Source organism: Sinohyriopsis cumingii, chromosome 8, assembly GCF_028554795.1.
Source record: "Sinohyriopsis cumingii isolate HCF-2022 chromosome 8, ASM2855479v2, whole genome shotgun sequence".
Lineage (NCBI taxonomy): Eukaryota > Metazoa > Mollusca > Bivalvia > Unionida > Unionidae > Sinohyriopsis > Sinohyriopsis cumingii.
Window position 1 is genome coordinate 934841 of NC_142968.1, and position 19041 is coordinate 953881.

The 19041-nt window shown below is 40.0% G+C and overlaps 1 long non-coding RNA gene across 1 annotated transcript in view; it reads right to left on the bottom strand.

The window, feature by feature from the left end:
* The window catches only part of LOC149792843 (uncharacterized), a 39488-nt gene extending 26448 nt beyond the window's left edge, over positions 1-13040 (bottom strand). Inside the window, exons 1-2 of the long non-coding RNA XR_016422526.1 lie at positions 12324-13040; positions 11624-11775 (exon numbers count right to left, since the gene is read on the bottom strand). This is a non-coding gene — a long non-coding RNA (uncharacterized LOC149792843). The remainder of the gene's footprint in view (positions 1-11623; positions 11776-12323) is intronic.
* Between the last annotated feature and the right edge of the window lie 6001 nt (positions 13041-19041).

Consider the following 19041-nt stretch of genomic DNA (forward strand, 5'->3'; position numbering starts at 1 on the left):
TGTTCGATCAAACGTTTGACGAATTCGGTTTTGCCAGAACCGCTAGGTCCAGCAATGAGCATGTTAAAGGGATGGCGAAGATACAAAGCCTCCCAACTGGCACGATCTAAGTGTTCGTCGATGACTTTGACAGTAGAGGAAGAGGGAGCAGAGAAAGCAGAGGTAGCCATGGTGTGAGAAATGTCACTTGTGACACGAAAAACAAACAAGACAAGAGTTTATATACTTTTTTCAGAACACGTTTATTGAATGTTTCAAATATGAACACGAAAGACAAAAATACATACAACCCAAATAGTGATGTACAGGAATATAAAACACAGCAAAGTGATCAAAGTGGAATATAAACAAGTGTCTGTACAACATGTTTTGGGTAACGAAGATGTCCTAGGGACAGTGTGTAATGTTCTTACAGTCTCTACATGAGGTATTGTCACACAAGTGTCCTCCCGGAATGACCTTTCAGGCCTGTCCATGACAGTCCTGTCCTGAAGCGAGTGGTTGTTCTCGGTGACGGGTTCTTCTGGCACCGTCACTAACACAGGTTGAAAAGTAACTTTTTTCCTTGAACAACTCTTGTGCATACTGGGCCACTTCTTGGGTCCAAACCTCAAAACCCCCCTTTTTCCAGTCACGAACATCTGTCCAATGAGGGTGTAAGTCACAAGCTACACACACATCGTCATACACGTCTTGGGTAGCTAAAAGTTGACGAATCTTTTTTTCCTGTTGAGGTCGAGAAGTATCCAGATGAAACCGCAAGGCTTTGAGCAAAAGGAGTTTTTCGTGACCATTTAAGGCCATGGAGGTGGTAAGTACTGATCGTAAAGAGTCCACAAAGAATCGGCTGGTAAACGAAATCCCAGAAAACAAGTCACTAAGACACACACCACTTTTCGTCCCAAATTGAATGGATACAGTTCTTGTAATAATCGATGGTAATGATCCACGGTTTGAATATGGTCATTGAGTTCCTTCCACGGAATCTGTTGGATGACATGTGACATAAGTCGTGGCATGGCAGCCTGTTTTTATAGTCTCTTTGTTTCGGAAACAATACACGTACTTTCTAGCCAGAGATCTTCGTTCTCCAGTAGGGAATCTAAATCTTGCATACTGTAACCGAAACTTCAGAGTTCGGTTAGAAGTTTCCTCTTCCGCTAAGTAGATTCCACGGAAAATATGTTGGTAATCCTTTACCTCGTCTTCCTCAATGCGTTGCTCTAGGTGAATCTCGAAGTAACCAAAATGATCAACAGGTGGATCATCGGGGGCCTGGAAGTATTGAACAAGGTCTGACCACTGAAACAATTTCTGACGAATCAGTTCTCTTATACCATTCAGGTACCAGTGCTTAAAGATCTGGTGACGTAACGGATGCAATTGTTCTTTACGTTTGACTTGTATTTTCACCAGCTCTCGGTAAATGCGTTCTCTCAACTCCACAGGCAAAGCACGAATGTTCTCTAGCAAAGTATCCATGAATAGGTCATACTAAATCCTCTTTGGTCTGACACAAGAAATGTACTCTTTGCACAAACATGGTTTCACTTCAGTGTCAAATTTAAATCGTTGAGTCACTAATCTACACATTACAATTCGTTCAGAAGTTTCCTCTTTCACCAAGTTGACATTGTGTTCAAGATGTTGGTAATTCGTTAACTCTTCCTCTGGAATTCGATGCAGTACGTTTACAATGATGTAGGTAGAATCGTCCATACCAAACCAATCCTTTTTAAAACTAGAGGATCGTTGATCAATGTCTGTCCGATGGAACACTTTCAATTGAATCAATCCTTGTATAGCCTTCAGGTACCAGTGGTTCAAACACCGGTGACGTAACGGATGCAATTGTTCTTTACGTTTCACTTGTATTTTGACCAGCTCTCGGTAAATGCGTTCTCTCAACTCCACAGGCAAAGCACGAATGTTCTCTTGTAAAGTATCCATGAACAGATTATTATGGTAAGAAGTTACTTCAATGTCTCGGTCCCACTAAAGGTAAGTAATGACAATTCGGTGACCATCGAGCATGTTCTACGTAGGCCGAATCTTGCGGTTCCCAGTGGTGAAGTGTCACATCGCAACTGAAGCACCTGACTTTATCTCCTTCGCCCAAGTAGAAAAATCCGGCTCTGGCTAATTCTTCGGGGGTCGGTCCTCCCAGATACTTTGGCCATTTTCCTTTGAACGATTGAAGACGATTTTCAAAGTCGCAGTATTCCGACAAACGCACAGGAAACGAATATTCGTTTTTCACAGGTTCGTTTCGATGAGGGTTGAGTGACATGGGTAGGAGTTTGCTCAAGGCTGGATGACATCCGTAGGGGGGTAGACGTGAAGGTGAACATTCCCCTTTAAAACGAAACCCAGTAAAATGTCCAAGAGGACGAGCGGCATCACTTTCGCATCCGACAGGTTTGACACGCACAGCATCACTTTCCATGATAGGGGTAGGGGCACTAAAGTTCCCATGATGCTTTACGGCATCGCTCAGGTCACAACGTACAGCATCGTATCCATCGCAAGGCTCACAATCGCACTCGTCTGCAAACTCCGTTACGCAATTACAATGGTAACCACATGGACAATCGCAGTTTCCTTCCGGACATTTTCCGTCGCAATGCCTGGGTCTTATCCATCCAATATTAGTCACACTAGAAGAAGATACAACTTTTTTACAATCCCCAAACTGGAACGATGTCTCTTTCAAAGTATTCATCTTGTTTGCTCGGTCTTGGTAGTCACAATGAACTATCGATCTTGTCTAGGATTCCTTTTTATATACAGACCAATACCGACGTGACCGTACGGTAAGGTGAAATGATTGGGAAGTCGAACTCGCTTCTGGTATACAATTTGATAGACTTTTTCCAAGGGTCGACTGACGATGTGGTGAGTGGGTAAACGTACAATCTTGTTAGGTTGATAGGTAGTCACTTTAAAGTTTCCATCCTCTTCCGATTGCAAGGCTTCTTTCAATACCCCAAAGTTGACCACTCGACTGGTACGATGATTCAGAGTCAGTCCTTTCACTTTGCACGTCGTGTGCACTTCTCCTTGTTTGTCCCGGTATTCGTAGCCGTAATTTTTGGGACCGCCACTGACGAAACTTAGAATCTTGTCGTCGGGATGCTCGTCTGTCCAGGCTCCTAAACGGTCTCCTTCGATGTCAGGGTGATGTTGAATCGGGTGATGGATGTAAATGCAACTGTCCGTGTCAAAGTACAGGACGCGTTCTTCTAACAGTTCTAAAGCTTCGTACAATTTTAAGCGAGCATGGGCTGTCACGTAAGCCGCAATGATGACATTTCCAAAGGGGTCGTCTTGTACAAAGTCCAGATCTTCTTCGTAATTGACTAAGATCAAATCCTCGCGAACGACGTCCACGTGTTTCATGAATTTGGTTTTGTCGTGAATCATCTGAAAGTAGCGGGAAGGTTCTGTCAAATATTCCGTCTTGGGTAAACACGGGCGTTGTGCCATTTTACCCCACAAGCAATTTAACATCACTTTGGCAAACGATCGCCTGCCTTCGTTTTTCTCGATGTGGTCTAAAGTGATGCCTTCTTGTTCGTAGTATTTCTCTTTGAATTGTATTTGGTCTTCGGGAGTGTGACACCAGGAAGGATAGCCGCTGGCTTCTTGCTTCAGTTTCAAAAAGGCATCCACGTAGTCTGCGAAAATGCCTTTCTGAGTAGGGTCACCCTTGTGGTATTGTTGTGTCTTGGGAAAGTGGCAAATTTCGTACACTTCTAACAGCTGGTATCCCATGTCCAGAGCTTTGAACAATTCTACGCTGACCCAGGTTCCCGTCAAGGCCCGTTCTTCCTGGCTGTGATGGCAAGGTTGGTCTTGGTTGCACGTTTCGGCACAAGTACGGCACAAGGGAAACATCAGTTTGCCTTGACAATGGTGAGGTAAGACGGGATGGTATAGGTTCGTGGGAGGCAAAACTTTACACTTGATCAAGCCTTCGTATTGTCGAATGTTGACCAGGTCGATGTGTTCCGTCAGCAATTGCGGGTGCCCTACAGGAAAGCGACAATATTTGCACACGTAGGGATACAGCGAACACACGTCCAAGTATTTGATTTCTTCTCCTTTCTCTTCTTCGGCTTGGTACAGCAAACAGGTGGCATTGGTCCTTCCTCCGTACAAACTATCCCTCGGGTTCAGCGGGTCCATGAACTGGTAACTTTCCACGAGGCGTTTAAACTCGGGATCGGTTTTCAAACGGTGATCGTACTCGTGTTCCCACATTTCCACCACTTGGTATCCTTGCTGTTCTAACTTTAGGCGTCGCTGACAAGTGTCCTGGTACAAGTCTTCCATGGTTCGTTGTAAAAACTGATTTTTAGTGCCACGGTCAGGGTAACAAACGGGACATCCGTGAAATAAGCAACCGTTAAACTCGTACACGATCTTGGGGTTTTCTAAGTCCCAGCCATCGACCGAATACGTTCCGATGGTCTTTTCACCCCCTCCGTTGCGAGCATGCTGAATCCACTTGTCTTCCTTGTCGCACAAGTAATGTAACCAGCGTAGGGCTTTGACCGAGTATTGACGCTTGACAAAGTGGGTCGTTTGAGGACTGATGACAGCCACGGTGTTTTCAGGCATGAATCGTTGTCGATACACTAAGGAACACGCTTTGGCAATGGTGCAAGCTTCTTTCAAAGGATCGACCCCTCCGTGTTCCATGAACAGTTCTCGAAATTTTCCACAGCAACGCCGTAAAATGTCCACGTCGGAACGACAATACTTTAACATTTCTTCCTGAAAGTCGAAAGGGTCCAAAGCGTGAGCCTGGTACCAAGCGTAGAAAGCTTCTCGTTGTTCGGTACGCATGTTGTCGGGGTCGTAATAGTGAGCCTCGGGCAAATGGGGTAGAACGGCATGTTGATTGGCTTCCGTATTGAAAAAGTGTGGAAAGTACCCTTTAGCCATTTCTGTCATTCCAAACGTTTTAGGCATTCGACTCAAAGGCATGGCCAAATAGCTCATCGAATCTTTAAACTGTACTTGTCCCACTTGCATGAAAATGATTTTGGCTCCGTTCAAAGTCACTTTAGGACGCTCGGTGCCTTGTTCCGCATAGTACCTCAAAAGAAACTGTCCATCGTATCCGGAGAAATTGTGAGCCATCACTGTGGCATGACGATGACAATCTCCGTAAAGTTCGATGTCCTCTTGGCTCCACGTCTTGTCGACGGGGTCTAAGACCCATTGGGCAAAATCGGCTAACGTGTTGGGTCCCCGAAATATTTTTTCACGCCCTCCAGGAATCTTGCTGCAGTGAGGGCAATGACTGAAGATAGGTTCTTGAATGCACTTCTCGCACGCTCGATGAGCCACGCAGAAATTAGGAATGTGAATGCCAGTCTCTTGCATGCATTCGAAATCGAAAAAGATGAAATTGCCTTTCTTCTTGTGACCGTCCTCTTTCTCTGGTGGGGGTTGGTATTTTTGCACGTAACATTCGTGTTCCAAGTCCACGATGTGGTGACAAATGTGACATTTTTTCTTTCCTGAACATACGTGTGCCTTGGTATTATTGGTACGTATGACTTGTTCACACGTAGGGCACAATCTCAGGAGTTGACAAGCACATTTCTTCTGTGAACCTTGCGTTTTCAGATGTTGTTGGTAACAGGTAGGGCTGACAAACGTACGCAGACAAGTTGAACAAGGCACTGGTTCTTCGCTCAGACAGGGTTGAGCGGCCAAACATCCTGAGCATTTCCATCCACAATGCTTGTGTTGCTCTCGATTATTATAACCATGGTCACATTTCTCACAGTAATAACCGTATCCCAGGAATCCAGGGATACTGGTAATGGTATCGAAATGGTCATCGTGATGATAAACATGAATGTATTTTCCGTCCTTAAAATCTTGCCCTCGAAACAACATAGGCCCTCGCACTTCTTGAGGGTGCACTTTCAAGGTGTATCGTGGAGCTAGGACATCTTGCAATTTTTGCATCTCAGGAATGCCACAGGGTGTGTCTTTGGACAGGCCAGCTTGTTGCAACAGGAGTTCTGCTTCGTTTCGTTGTTTGGCTCGGTCGGATTGTTGAATAGTTTTCCAGGTTCTTTTCCATTCTACCGTGTCGTTCTTGTTGGCATAGGTTCGTCCCACCACGATGGCACGGGCTAAACACATCTGGTCATGAGGGTTGTGAATTTGGACAAGGCTACGCTTAATGCTGCGAAGGTCGTTCACCAATAACATCTTTTTGCGTCCGGTCCCTTGAGGAGGAGATACGTGGGTCATGTCCAATGTGGCTTTTCCATCGGTGATGTCAAACTGGTCATTAGATTGTTGCACGTGTTGAATCTTGTCCATGACTTTGGAAGCGGTCAATTCTGCAGGGGTGCTAAACTCGATCCAAACAGGGGATTTCAAACCGTCGTGTTGTATGGAAAGTCTCAAGCGATCGTCTTCTTTGGGTTGACATTGTTGCTTGAGTGAAGTGAGCAAAGAATCCCACACTCCGGTGATAAACACTTCTGCTTTCTCTAACGGCACTTCAGCCTTGAAATCTTTAAACTTCACCGTGTATTTGTAAGCCGTGGTTCTAAATTTTCTAGAGGAGCGCTTTTCCGTCTCTCGAATGGAATAGTACTTTTCAGGGTTGACTAAGGGTGGTGAACTTGGTTTAGAGGGTTCGGATTCTGGTTCACTCATGTCCTCTTCAAAATCACTGGCATGAATTTGTGCCAAGATTTCAGCCCTGGTACGAGGCGATAGATCACGTTTCTGCCTCTTACTTCTTTCTTCTTCTTCTTTCTTCTCGAATGAATGGGATCGTTTCATCTTGAAAGCAAAAAGTCAAATGACTCAAGTTCAAACACCATAAACTACTTTATAGTCATGGCAGACCAGCGTATATAAAAGGGTGTGTGTCTTGTCCTTTCACTATTCATTTCACTCTCAAGCCGAGCACAACGATGGAAGAGACTAACCAGATGGAACGTTTCGTCAGAGCTTTGCGAGGGGTCATTAGAAAATTCTCTTCAGACCAGCCTACGGACTACTCTCCTTCCTTTCGAGATAAAAGTCAAGATACTTGCTATATCTGTCAGAAGAAAGGGCATTGGTCTTCAGAGTGTCCAGACCGTGAAAAAAGAACAAAAACAGGGACTAAAAAAGACAAAAGTCAAGATACCTGTTATTATTGTAAAGAAAAAGGACATTGGTCTCCAGATTGCCCAAAAAAGAAACAAGAGGAGTCAGAAGAAAAGAAGGATTCTTCAGAAGAAGAGAGGGATTCTTCAGAAGAAGAGAGGAATTCTTCAGAGGAAGAAAGCAGACAGGTGAAGAAAAAGAAACAGGAGAAGAAAAGAAGAAGGGAAGAAAGTGAGGAGGAAGAAGAGGAAAAGAGTGTGACAGTGAAGAAATTCAAAAAACAGAGAGACTAAACAAGGAGAAAGAAGAAGTCAATGAACTTTTTATTAAAGTGTTGTGTTGTGAATTGTGAATTGAATTGTAAAAAAATGGAGAAAAGAATAAATGAATGATATAAGGTAAGTGTCTTTGAGTTGTGATTTTAAAATAAGAACGTACACTCACGCACTCATACACAGACACGTACTATAAGGGTAAAATGAGTGGGGTTTATTTTTTTTTTGAGTTATTGGCAAATTGAAATTGTATTTCTTTTCTAGAGTATTGGGTGGCCCTGAAAAGGGCCTTTTTTCTTCATGGTGAAAGGGTGAGTTTAAGCAATCAACTTTAACTGCCTTATGCCTTTGCCACGGCCAAGGCCTACTTCTGGACTGCGTAATGTTGATGATGATTGGGTTGAAATCACTAAGGGTGGTACGGTAGGCTTAGTCACAGGGTTAACGTGTTTAGCTCGGGAAGGTCGTATTCTCTTCGGTCGTGATAAAGAAGTCTGATACATTTGTTTCAGACTTCTTAACTCCGCTAAAATGTCCAACAGTACCGTGGTCGTTTGATTTTCACCCTCTTGTTTCTTTGCTGCTACTTCTTCTTGCTGTTGCTGCTGTTGTTTTTTTCTTACCTCTTCTTCTTGTTGCTGTTGCTGTAGGAGAAAAGCTTGTTCCGCTTCCTTTTGTCGTTGCATAAATTTCTCCAATTCTTCTTTCTGTCTCTGTCTAAAATTCTCCACTTGCGGTAATGAAGAAGGTAACGAAGGTTCCGGAACAAATTCTTGCGAGGAGAGAAAATCCACAAAATCCCAATTCACTTCTTCTGAAAGTAAGTCCGAGTTCCCTTGGGCAGTCTCCCCTGCTGGTGCAGCCCAATGGATCGTTTTCTGAGTTTCCGTCATGTTGAATCACTGTCGCATAGATTGACTGCACACAAGCGTTAGCGAATCTATATTGACTACGTGACGTCACAGACTGCTCTCTTCGGATTGGATGCGGGCTGACTGAATTCTGTAACGCGTGTTCGGATTGGTGAATGAACTCAATCCGTTTCAATCCCTCCTGTCCCTATAAATAAGCGCCGTTCACTGCATTGATTCACCTATTCTCGTCGCTTCAAGATGTGGACTACAGTTGAGTCATCCACCCTTGTGTCTTCCATGATGTTTCGGACAGACTTGCTTATGTATGTCCGATCGAAGTGGACCGTTGTCCACAGGACAAACACCAGCCTGTGGATACGTAGGATCTACGTCGAAAGACAAGGATGCCTGAAAAGAGTGCTGATGTACGGACCAACAGTAAGACGCAGCCTAAGGAGAAGAAGAAGACCAATGCGGTGCCATTTATGTTTATGAATACATTAACATAAACCCAAAGGCCCTTTTCAGGGCCAGCCATATTTCTCGAAAAGAGATAGTCTTTGAATTGCCTACCCCTTTTTTATTTTTAAAAAAAAAAAAATCCCATGTTCCATTTCCCTTGACGCTATACAGTCCCACCCTGTTTAAATTTCTTTGACGCTATACAGTCCCCTATTCCCATGTTCAAATCCCCTTGACGCTCAACAGTCCCACGATTTTTCTCCATGTTAATTTCCCTTGACGCTATATGTTCCCACGATTTTTCTCCATGTTAAATTTCCCTTGACGCTATATGTTCCCAAGGGGGTCTGTAATGCTAATTCCCATTGACGCTATAAGATCCCCCTTAACTACTGTCCAATATTTTGATGTCGGTTGGTACGTCATGTAGCTGTTTTTTCTGTCCACTATTTGATGCCTGTTTGTAGGTCATGTACCTATCTTTTCTTTCAAATATGTGATGAAATTGTGACAAGTGAAATGACCCATTACATGATGAAATTTTGACTAGCAAAATGACCATTACTTGATGACATTTTGATCAGTGAACTGACCCATTAGATGATGGCAATTTGACCGTGAAATGTCACATTACATGATGGCCTTTTGACCGGTAAAATAACCCATTAAATGATGGCATGTTGACCAGTAAAATCACACATTAAATGATTGCATTTTCAACAATGAAATGACCTATCACAATGATGGCCTCTTGACCAGTGAAATGACCTATTACATCATGAAATTATGACCACTGAAATGACCCATTACATGATGGCATTTTGACCAGGGAAATGACCCACTATATGTTGAAATTATGACCACTGAAATGACCCATTACATGATAGCATTTTTACCAGTAAATGACACATTACATGATGAAATTATGACCACTGAAATGACCTATTATATAATGGCATTTTAGCCAATGAAATGATATATAACATGATGGCCTTTTGGCCCGTGAAATATCCATTACATGATATCCCTATGACCTGTGAAATGACCGATTACGTGATGAAATTATGACCAGTGAAATGATCCATTACAGGATGACATTTTTGCCAGTGAAATGACCCATTACACGATGAAATTATGACCAGTGAAATGACCCATTACATGATGGCATTTTAAACAGAGAAATGACCTATAACATGACGGCCTTTTGACCAGTGAAATGCCCCATAACATGATGGTATTTTGAGCAGTGAAATGACCCATTACATGATGTCATTTTGACCAGTGAAATGACCTATAACATGATGGCCTTTTGACCAGTGAAATGCCACATAACATGATGGTATTTTGAGCAGTGAAATGACCCATTACATGATGTCATTTTGACCAGTGAAATGACATATAACATGATGGCCTTTTGACCAGTGAAATGACCCATTACTTGGTGTCATTTTGACCAGTGAAATGACCTATAACATGATGGCCTTTTGACCAGTGAAATGCCCCATAACATGATGGTATTTTGAGCAGTGAAATGATCCATTACCTGATGGCATTTTGACCAGTGAAATGACATATAACATGATGGCCTTTTGACCAGTTGAATGACCCATTACTTAGTGTCATTTTGACCAGTGAAATGACCCATTACAGGATGACATTTCGACCAGTCAAATGACATATAACATGATGGCCTTTTGACCAGTGAAATGACACAATACTCGATGGCATCTTGACCAGTGAAATGACACATTACATGATGGCCTTTTGACCAGTGAAATTACACATTACATGATGGCCTTTTGACCAGTGAAAATACCTGTTACATGAAGTATGGTGAAAATTCTGGTTATATTGAACTGGTTGAAAGAAACATGGAATCAGCAGTTTGGAATTATTTCAGAGATAGTGGAAATATAGTGGAATGAAATGTAAGTAGAACAGAGTTGTCTCCCTTACGTGAGTCAGAAACAGGATTGTTAGGACATGTTCTTGCTTTCCTTAAGAATGATTTATTTTGTGTTTGGCAGTGAAGATGATTACCATTTGACAACCAAGCCATTAAATTGGCTGATTACTGTATGACAGCCATGTCATTAATTTGACTGATAAGTGAATGACAACCATGCCATTAAATTGGCTGATTACTGTATATCAATCATGCCATTATATAGCCTGATTACTGTATGACAACTGTGTCATTAAATTAACTGATTACTGTATGACAACCGTGTCATTAAAATGGCTGATTACTGTATGACAGACATGTCATTAAATTGACAGATAACTGAATGACAACCATGCCATTAAATTGGCTGATTACTGTATGACAACCATGCCATTAAATTGTCTGATAAGTGAATGGCAAACATGCCATTAAATCGGCTGATTACTGTATGACAACCATGCCATTATATTGGCTGATTACTGTATGACAGCCATGCCAATAAATTGACTGATTACTAAAGTCAGTACCTTGCTCAAAATTTATAAGTTTGTGTGTGTGTGTGTGTGTGCATGGGAGAATGCACGTTTCCCTGACTAAGATGAAATAACTTACATCGAAGTGTCGTACCAGGGTGAAGCCCTTTCCTTTTTTACCTAATAATAATAATAATAATAATAACAAGAATAACAATACTATTATTATTAATTATAATAGTATAATTAGTATTATTGTTATTATTATCATTATCATCAGTATCATTATTATTATTAGTATTATTATTTAAATGGACATAATTTAAATTATATCCAGTTAACTGGACAAATTTAACATTCAACTTATTTGAGAGAGAGAGAGAGAGAATGATGTATTCTGCTAGTGCAGTTTCTTGAGGCTTTGTCCCTTTGCATAAAGGTGCCTTTAGGTTGGTGAGTGACAAACGGAATGGAACTTACCTATTGACATCTCACAGTTGTCCCCGTCGGACTGAGTCTTGATTCGGGCAGCGTGGATAGTTGAAAAAGCTTGCCAGTAGCTTCCCGTGCGTCGGTAGTTATTCTATAAGTTCTTCCTCCACCAAGTATATAGACTCCATGTATAACCAATCCTATGATGAAAAGAATAGCGATAAACCCACGAAACCACAGACCGTTTGCTGGAACATACTATCAGGCAAGCAAGCAAATATGTTGGTCAAAAATCATGTGTAAATTATCTTAACAAAGCAAACACTGTCTTGCAAAATGGTAAAGGAAAGGAAAGACAATTGTAAACGAAAGAAAGTTGAGAAAACTACATCCTTTTGTGTCGGATAAAATTATAACAATAAACTTTTAATTTAAAGTTCATTCGTGAAAAATGCAAATATTTCTAGTTTTGATTAATAATACATTTTAACGTGTTTGTCCCCAAAGATCAGAAAAATATGTATATAATTGTCAAATGAATATCATGGGATGAAATATAGTCAGGCCACCTCAATGTAATTGCGATATATAAATTCTGAATTTCAAAATTATATCTCAAGTGTTTTCTACTAAAACGTTCTATTAAATTTGCTCAGAATGTCTCAATAGAAAAGTATATCCCCAAAATAATTAAAATGGTTAAAAATCTGTAATGGCCTGAAACTAAGTAGATCATCGATAAACTAACACAGATATTCTATCATATTTGCAGTTTTCTATGTTGAGTATTTTCTGCTCGAAGATCGTGCTGAACACTCTTAACGCCTGGACCGTTGTGCCGCTAGTTTAATGTAAATTGATAAGGAAGAACATGTCGAAATCACGATTCCCCCGACGGAAGAATGAATTGTGGTATAAAAGTCACTGGAGTGCAAAGTCAGTACATGGTTGTCCGATTGTAATATCTTCTACCAATCTCTCAAGTTTTGTGAAAGTTCACCCAAAGCGGCATATAGTCCAGGCAACCGCGGAAGAGGACTGGGTCTTCTTTAGAGACACTGTCTGTTCTATCGCCCTCTAACATCTGGGGCATACAGCAGGCAAGAACCTGAAATGATGTGATAAGAACGCTTAGAAGATAGGGATGTAGCTTGCAGAAAAACACCTCGTACACAGAGCCCTTCTGAACGACCCGTATTCGGCCGCAAAAAGGGCAGCCTCCACCAGTATGCGCAGAAAATTTCAGACCTGACCCAACGGTAAAGCAAACGAAAATTAGACACATGAAGACAGAAACGACTCAAGCGCTTCTACGATGCACTGAAAGCTGTATACGCCATCTCCCCAGTATCATGTGCTTCCTCTCAATTTCTTAGTGCAGATGGAAAAATACTGCTAAATTAAAACGCTCAGATCCCGGATCGAAGGGCCGAACACTTCAGTGGTATCCTCAACCGTCCATCATCCATCAATGATGAAACTATTGAACGACTGCATCAAGTGGAAACTAAATGCAGGGCTGGGCACTCCACCCAGTGAAAAAGAAGTTAATAAAGTCATCAATAACTTGTCCTATGGAAAAGCCACATAATCAGTTGCCATACCTGCAGAGATGCAAATCTGTGGAATCTGCACTGCTGCAGAAGATCACAGACCTCTTCCAAGCAGTATGGAATGAAGCACCAGTCGCTAAGGTATTTAAAGACGCATAAATATTCCACCTCTACAAGTTGCAACTTAGGTGCAACTGTCAATGCCACGACATCCATTGAGGAATATCTCTACTGTCAATTGCTGGCAAGACACTTTCTCGCGTTCTGCTCAAACGTCACATTCACTATCTTGAGCTGGATCTACTACTACAAATTCAGTTTGGTTCCGCGTATGACTTGGGACAGACGACAGGTAAAATACCAGGAGAAACACAGAGACCTCCTCAAATGCTTTGTAGACCTGACCAAGGAGTTAGAAATAGTCAACAGGGATGGAGTATGGACAATCATGGTAAAATTCGGCTGCCCTTATAAGTTTATCCCCCAGATGCCTTCCCTGTCACAAATGATGTCGAACAAAGCTGCATTCTGGCGCGCACACTCTTCAGCATAATGTTCACTTCATGCTCATGGATGTGTTCCAAAACAATTATGAGGGAATCCATGTCAGATATCGGACTCATAGGACGTTATTCAACCACACACAACTGCAGGTAGTCATGAAGATGAAGGAAACATTCGTCAGGGCCTTTGCTGACTACTACACCCTCAGTACCAGCTCTGAAGTGAGACATGCGGACTAGCATGGACAGGTTCACTGAGGCATACGATTACTCACGAACAGCACCAACACAAAACGAAGCCATGTACCTGATTGCTCCTGAGAAACCATATTGTGACCGATGGGTCAGAAACTCCAGGCTGTTGGCAGTTTCGCGTATTTGGGCAGCAACCTATCAAGAGTAGTCAATATTGACACTGAGGTCAATAGCAGAATTGCCAAAGCCAGCCCAGCCTTCGGGAGACTAAGTGGGAATGTGTTGGACTGCAGAGGAATCAGTCTTACAACCAAGCTGAAAGTGTACCATTCCAACTTCATCTAAGCCAGTGTGACGTGGACTGTGTAAAGCAGACATTCCCGACAACTCAATCAATGCTGAAGAGGGCCCGAGGTAGATGCCCAGTACGAATGGTCTGTATACCCTATGAACGTATTCCTAAACACCTGCAAGGGAAAGGGCATTGTTGGAGGACAAAAGAAGCTCTTCAAGGGATCACTGAAAGCTTCTTTGAAATATTAGCATATCAACAGTGACTCATGGGCGACCTTTGCGCAAAAGTGTCCCTCCTGGCGTAGCAGGATGACATATGGCCCCCAATAAACAGATCAGTAGAAAATGGATGAGGTGCAGAGAAAATTGGCCGAACTTAAAGATAGATGTGCCAAAGACTCTTACTCTGTACCAACCCTTGTGTGTTTCACTTCCGGGAGACACTTCCATGCATCGATTGGCCTGACTAGTCATCACTGAACACACCGCTTGACAACAAATAACTGATGCTACGGTCATGATCGACACCGATAGACAGATATTCATATATACACAAATGACAGGAACACTGACATGCTGAAGTGAAAAACTGGTATCAAACGTTGTTAACAATTCCTACCTTGCTGTTACTGCATTAATCCTTTGTATTTCAATTGTGTTTTCTGTTTTGCAATGATGTCGTTTGTGTAATTGCCTCATGTGGCTTTGTGCATTTCAAAAGAAATCTGAAGAGGTTTAAAGCTGGGCTGGTTTCATATTAGTTTTGCACTGTTATTTGTCCGTTTTTCCGTAAGATATAGTATGTCCCTGGCCAGTTTTTTGAGAAAGTCTCTTGTTTGATGTGCAATTTATATATGTGATATATATATATATATATATATATATATATATATATATATATATATATATATATATATATATGTGTGTGTGTGTGTGTGATATTATATATATATATATATATATATATATATATATATATATATATATATATATATATGTGATATTATATATATATATATATATATATATATATATATATATATACGCAACGAGGGTCATAACTCCGGAGAAACACACACGGTATGCACATCACGAACTCATTCCAGATCTTTGTCACAGAAGGGTATGGTAAAGTGGTCCATTGATCACCGAATTTATATATCGATTAATATTGAGGTGACCTGACTATATTTCACCCCATGATATTCATTTGACAATATACATATTTTTCTGATCTTTGGGGACAAACACGTTAAAATTTATAAATTAATCAAAACTAGAAATATTTGCATTTTTCACGAACGAACTTTAAATTAAAAGTTTATTGTTATAATTTTATCCGACACAAAAGGATGTAGTTTTCTCAACTTTCTTTCGTTTACAATTGTCTTTTCTTTCCTTTACCATTTTGCAAGACAGCGTTTGCTTTGTTAAGATAATTTACACATGATTTTTGACCAACATATTTGCTTACTTGCCTGATAGTATGTTCCAGCAAACGGTCTGTGGTTTCGTGGGTTTATAGCTATTCTTTTCTTCATAGGATTGGTTATATATGGAGTCTATATACTTGGTGGAGGAAGAACTTATAGAATAACTACCGACGCACGGGAAGCTACTGGCAAGCTTTTTCAAATATCCACGCTGCCCGAATCGAGACTCAATCCGACGGGGACAACTGTGAGATGTCATTAATAGGTAAGTTCAATTCCGTTTATCACTCACCAACCTAAAGGCACCCTTCTGCAAAGGGACAAAGCCTCAAGAAACTGCACTAGCAGAAAACATCATTCTCTCTCTCACTCTCTCTCTCTCTCTCTGTCTCAAATAATTTGAATGTTAAATTTGTCTAGTTCACTAGATATAATTTATTTTATGTCCATTTAACTAATAATAATAATAATAATAATAATCATGATGATAATAATAATAGTAATGATACTTATTAACTATTATAATTAATAATAATAGTATTGTTATTACTATTATTATTATTATTATTATTATTATTATTATTATTAGTTAAATAAGGAAAGGGCATCAGTCTGGTGCGACACTTCGATGTAAACATTCAGTTATATCCCCCTTGTCAGGAAAACGTGCATTCTCCCACCCTCCCACCCTCTATCTCTCTCTCACTCTCTCCTTCTTGTTTTCGTATGTTTTGTAAGCTCATAGATTGTTCATTTTATATAAGTGACGTTTGTTTGTCCTGAAATATGGCGAATTGCAGTTAAAAAGTGAGCCGATAAAGTTATCAGCAATTTAACATATGCTAGGAAAGTAAATTCGAGCAGGATTAGCTTGCATAGCAATGGAGAAGACCTACTCGTATGCCATTAGTTTGTACATCTTTCATTTTAAACCAGATTGGTTCAGCTTTGTCACTCTCTACATCAATCGTCCCGTTCATGTCATTGTTTTGATTGCTATTAGTTTCATTGTTTCGCCCATGTGTTATATTGATGTTATCCTATTAGAAATACCTGACAGGTTTCGATTTATATTGCAATGTAATTGTCCTGAAAACATTTTAAAGTACAAAACTTATTAATTTCGAGAAAGGTATTGACTTGAAAGGTAACATATGACTAGAGCAATAACAAAGTTCAGGAAAGAAACATGAACAGTGTTTTGTCTCCAATCTTACTCTTGCTAATAAGTCAGTTCGTTTGTAAGAATATATGACTGATTCATCAATCACAATCCGACCTAATCATGAAATACATCTTATGTGATTAAGAAAAGGATGCGCTAATTTCATCAATGGTAAGATAATTGGTTCGAGCATGATGTTGGCTAGAATCCCCTGTATGTAATGGACACCTGCCTTTTGAGAGTTGAACTTCCATCTAAGCCTTCATTGCATCGAGTTAAACATTTCCATAATGTGTCTGAACAATATGTATTGATAATGCGATTAGGAATGTATAACATATATATTTTAAAGCATTGTATGATTTTAAAATATTCGTAACCACTATGTATAATAGGTGGAATGTGCTATTTATTATAAACAAAGACTTGACACATATTTATTTCATATGAAATCAAAAGCTCAACGAAAGGAGAAGTGTGTGCATTATTCATGCTTTTAATACCAACTTACAAAACCTTCACCCGTAACGCTATTTTTCATTCATTATTAAATTGTAAAAGTTATGGAGCAGCAGAGAGGGCGAACAGACCACTTTGTAGGAGCTCCAAAACCAAAATAAACCTTTTGATATTTGATATTATATCTTAAGCAAATATATTTGAAACAAAAATGCTAACCAACTCGGGGAAGTCTCGAATCGGTTAAATAAACTGTTTTTATAATTGTATCCGATGATATTATATGGCATGTAGACAACCCGCATAGATAATGAAATAATTTTAAAATTAACAAGGTGAGGATGTTATCAAATGTAAGTCAAGCTTTCTAGTTGCCACGTTTGTACGATACTGGACAGATTCAAATAAAAGGGTCCGTTCACATCACTGGAATGTTTTTTTTCCATATTAAAGGAAAGTATTGCAAAACAATATGAGATAATTATATTAACATGCATTGTTTTTATATAGATATCTGTATATTTTGGATATATTCCAATGCATGCTAGCGTCATGACCTTCCATCTTGTGAATTGTCTGCAAAATTATAAACACATACATGAAAACGTTAATATGTTATATGTTATGAAATAAAGCGACTATGCAGCGGTCTATTTTTGCCCTGATAGACCGTCCCCTTCGCATTGGTGTCTTTGGTCCCTGATATAGCGTACCACTTCGCATTGGTGTCTTTGGTCCCTGTTATAGCGTCCCCTTCGTATTGGTGTCTTTGGTCCCTGATATAGCGTCCCACTTCGCACTGGTGTCTTTGGTCCCTGATAGACCGTCCCCTTCGCATTGGTGTATTTGGTCCCTGATATAGCGTCCCACTTCGCACTGGTGTCTTTGGTCCCTGATATATCGTCCCACTTCGCTCAAAAATGTTGGTTTTGAAGGAGATGTTTCAAAAAATGATTGTCTTTCTTTATTTAATGGCTTTTTATCATTTACGATATTTAGTTTTCCATTCGTTCATAACATTTCCACCAAATTGTCATATAGTTTTACTAATATTTTAACCAGTTCTGATACATTTTTAAAAACAATCTAATAGAAAATATTAAAAGTATTCACAAATTTGTAAAATCATCTATGTTAAAATAAGCTGCTACTTCTACTACTACTACTACTGTTACCTATTATTATTATTATTATTATTATTATTATTAAAATTAAAGTATAGGAGAAAACTTCAAGAGCTTGAAGATGAAGCATATATTTCCATCTTGTATATACAAATAATATAACACTATAGCATCTGATATTGTATTTACGGACCAGTTATTATATTCTATAAATTTAAGTGATCATTTATTTGATTATGGGAAAGGATGTTGAGAAGATATTTCTCAAAATCAAAACTAGTTAGTATGTACAGTATTCATATCGAACCGTATTCTCGAACCATAATGGCAACTTGGTTTAGAAATCCGCCTTAGCAATAATTATGTTTATTAGTTGTTTGATGCGCAGGTAAACAATGTTTCTTTAAAATATATTTATTAAAGTAGACAACTATACTCGACCCGGAAGGTCAACACAGCCTTACAGGATTACAGTTGATGTTGTAGCATGTATACATTCAGTATCAGATGGATTTGAAGAAGTGAGGTTACCATTTCTTCTCAAGGGTTTACATGATTTTCAACTGTTGTTTTTCTGCTGTTAGAAACATCTGGATCGTGGCCGTCATGTGATACTGGGGACTGCTTCAGATGCAAGGTCATTATGGTTCAGATGTTGCGTCCTATTAAATGGAAGAGAGGAGCCTACCTAGGCCAATTGATGGATCTACTCAGCCTTCGTAACCGATATGGGCTATAAG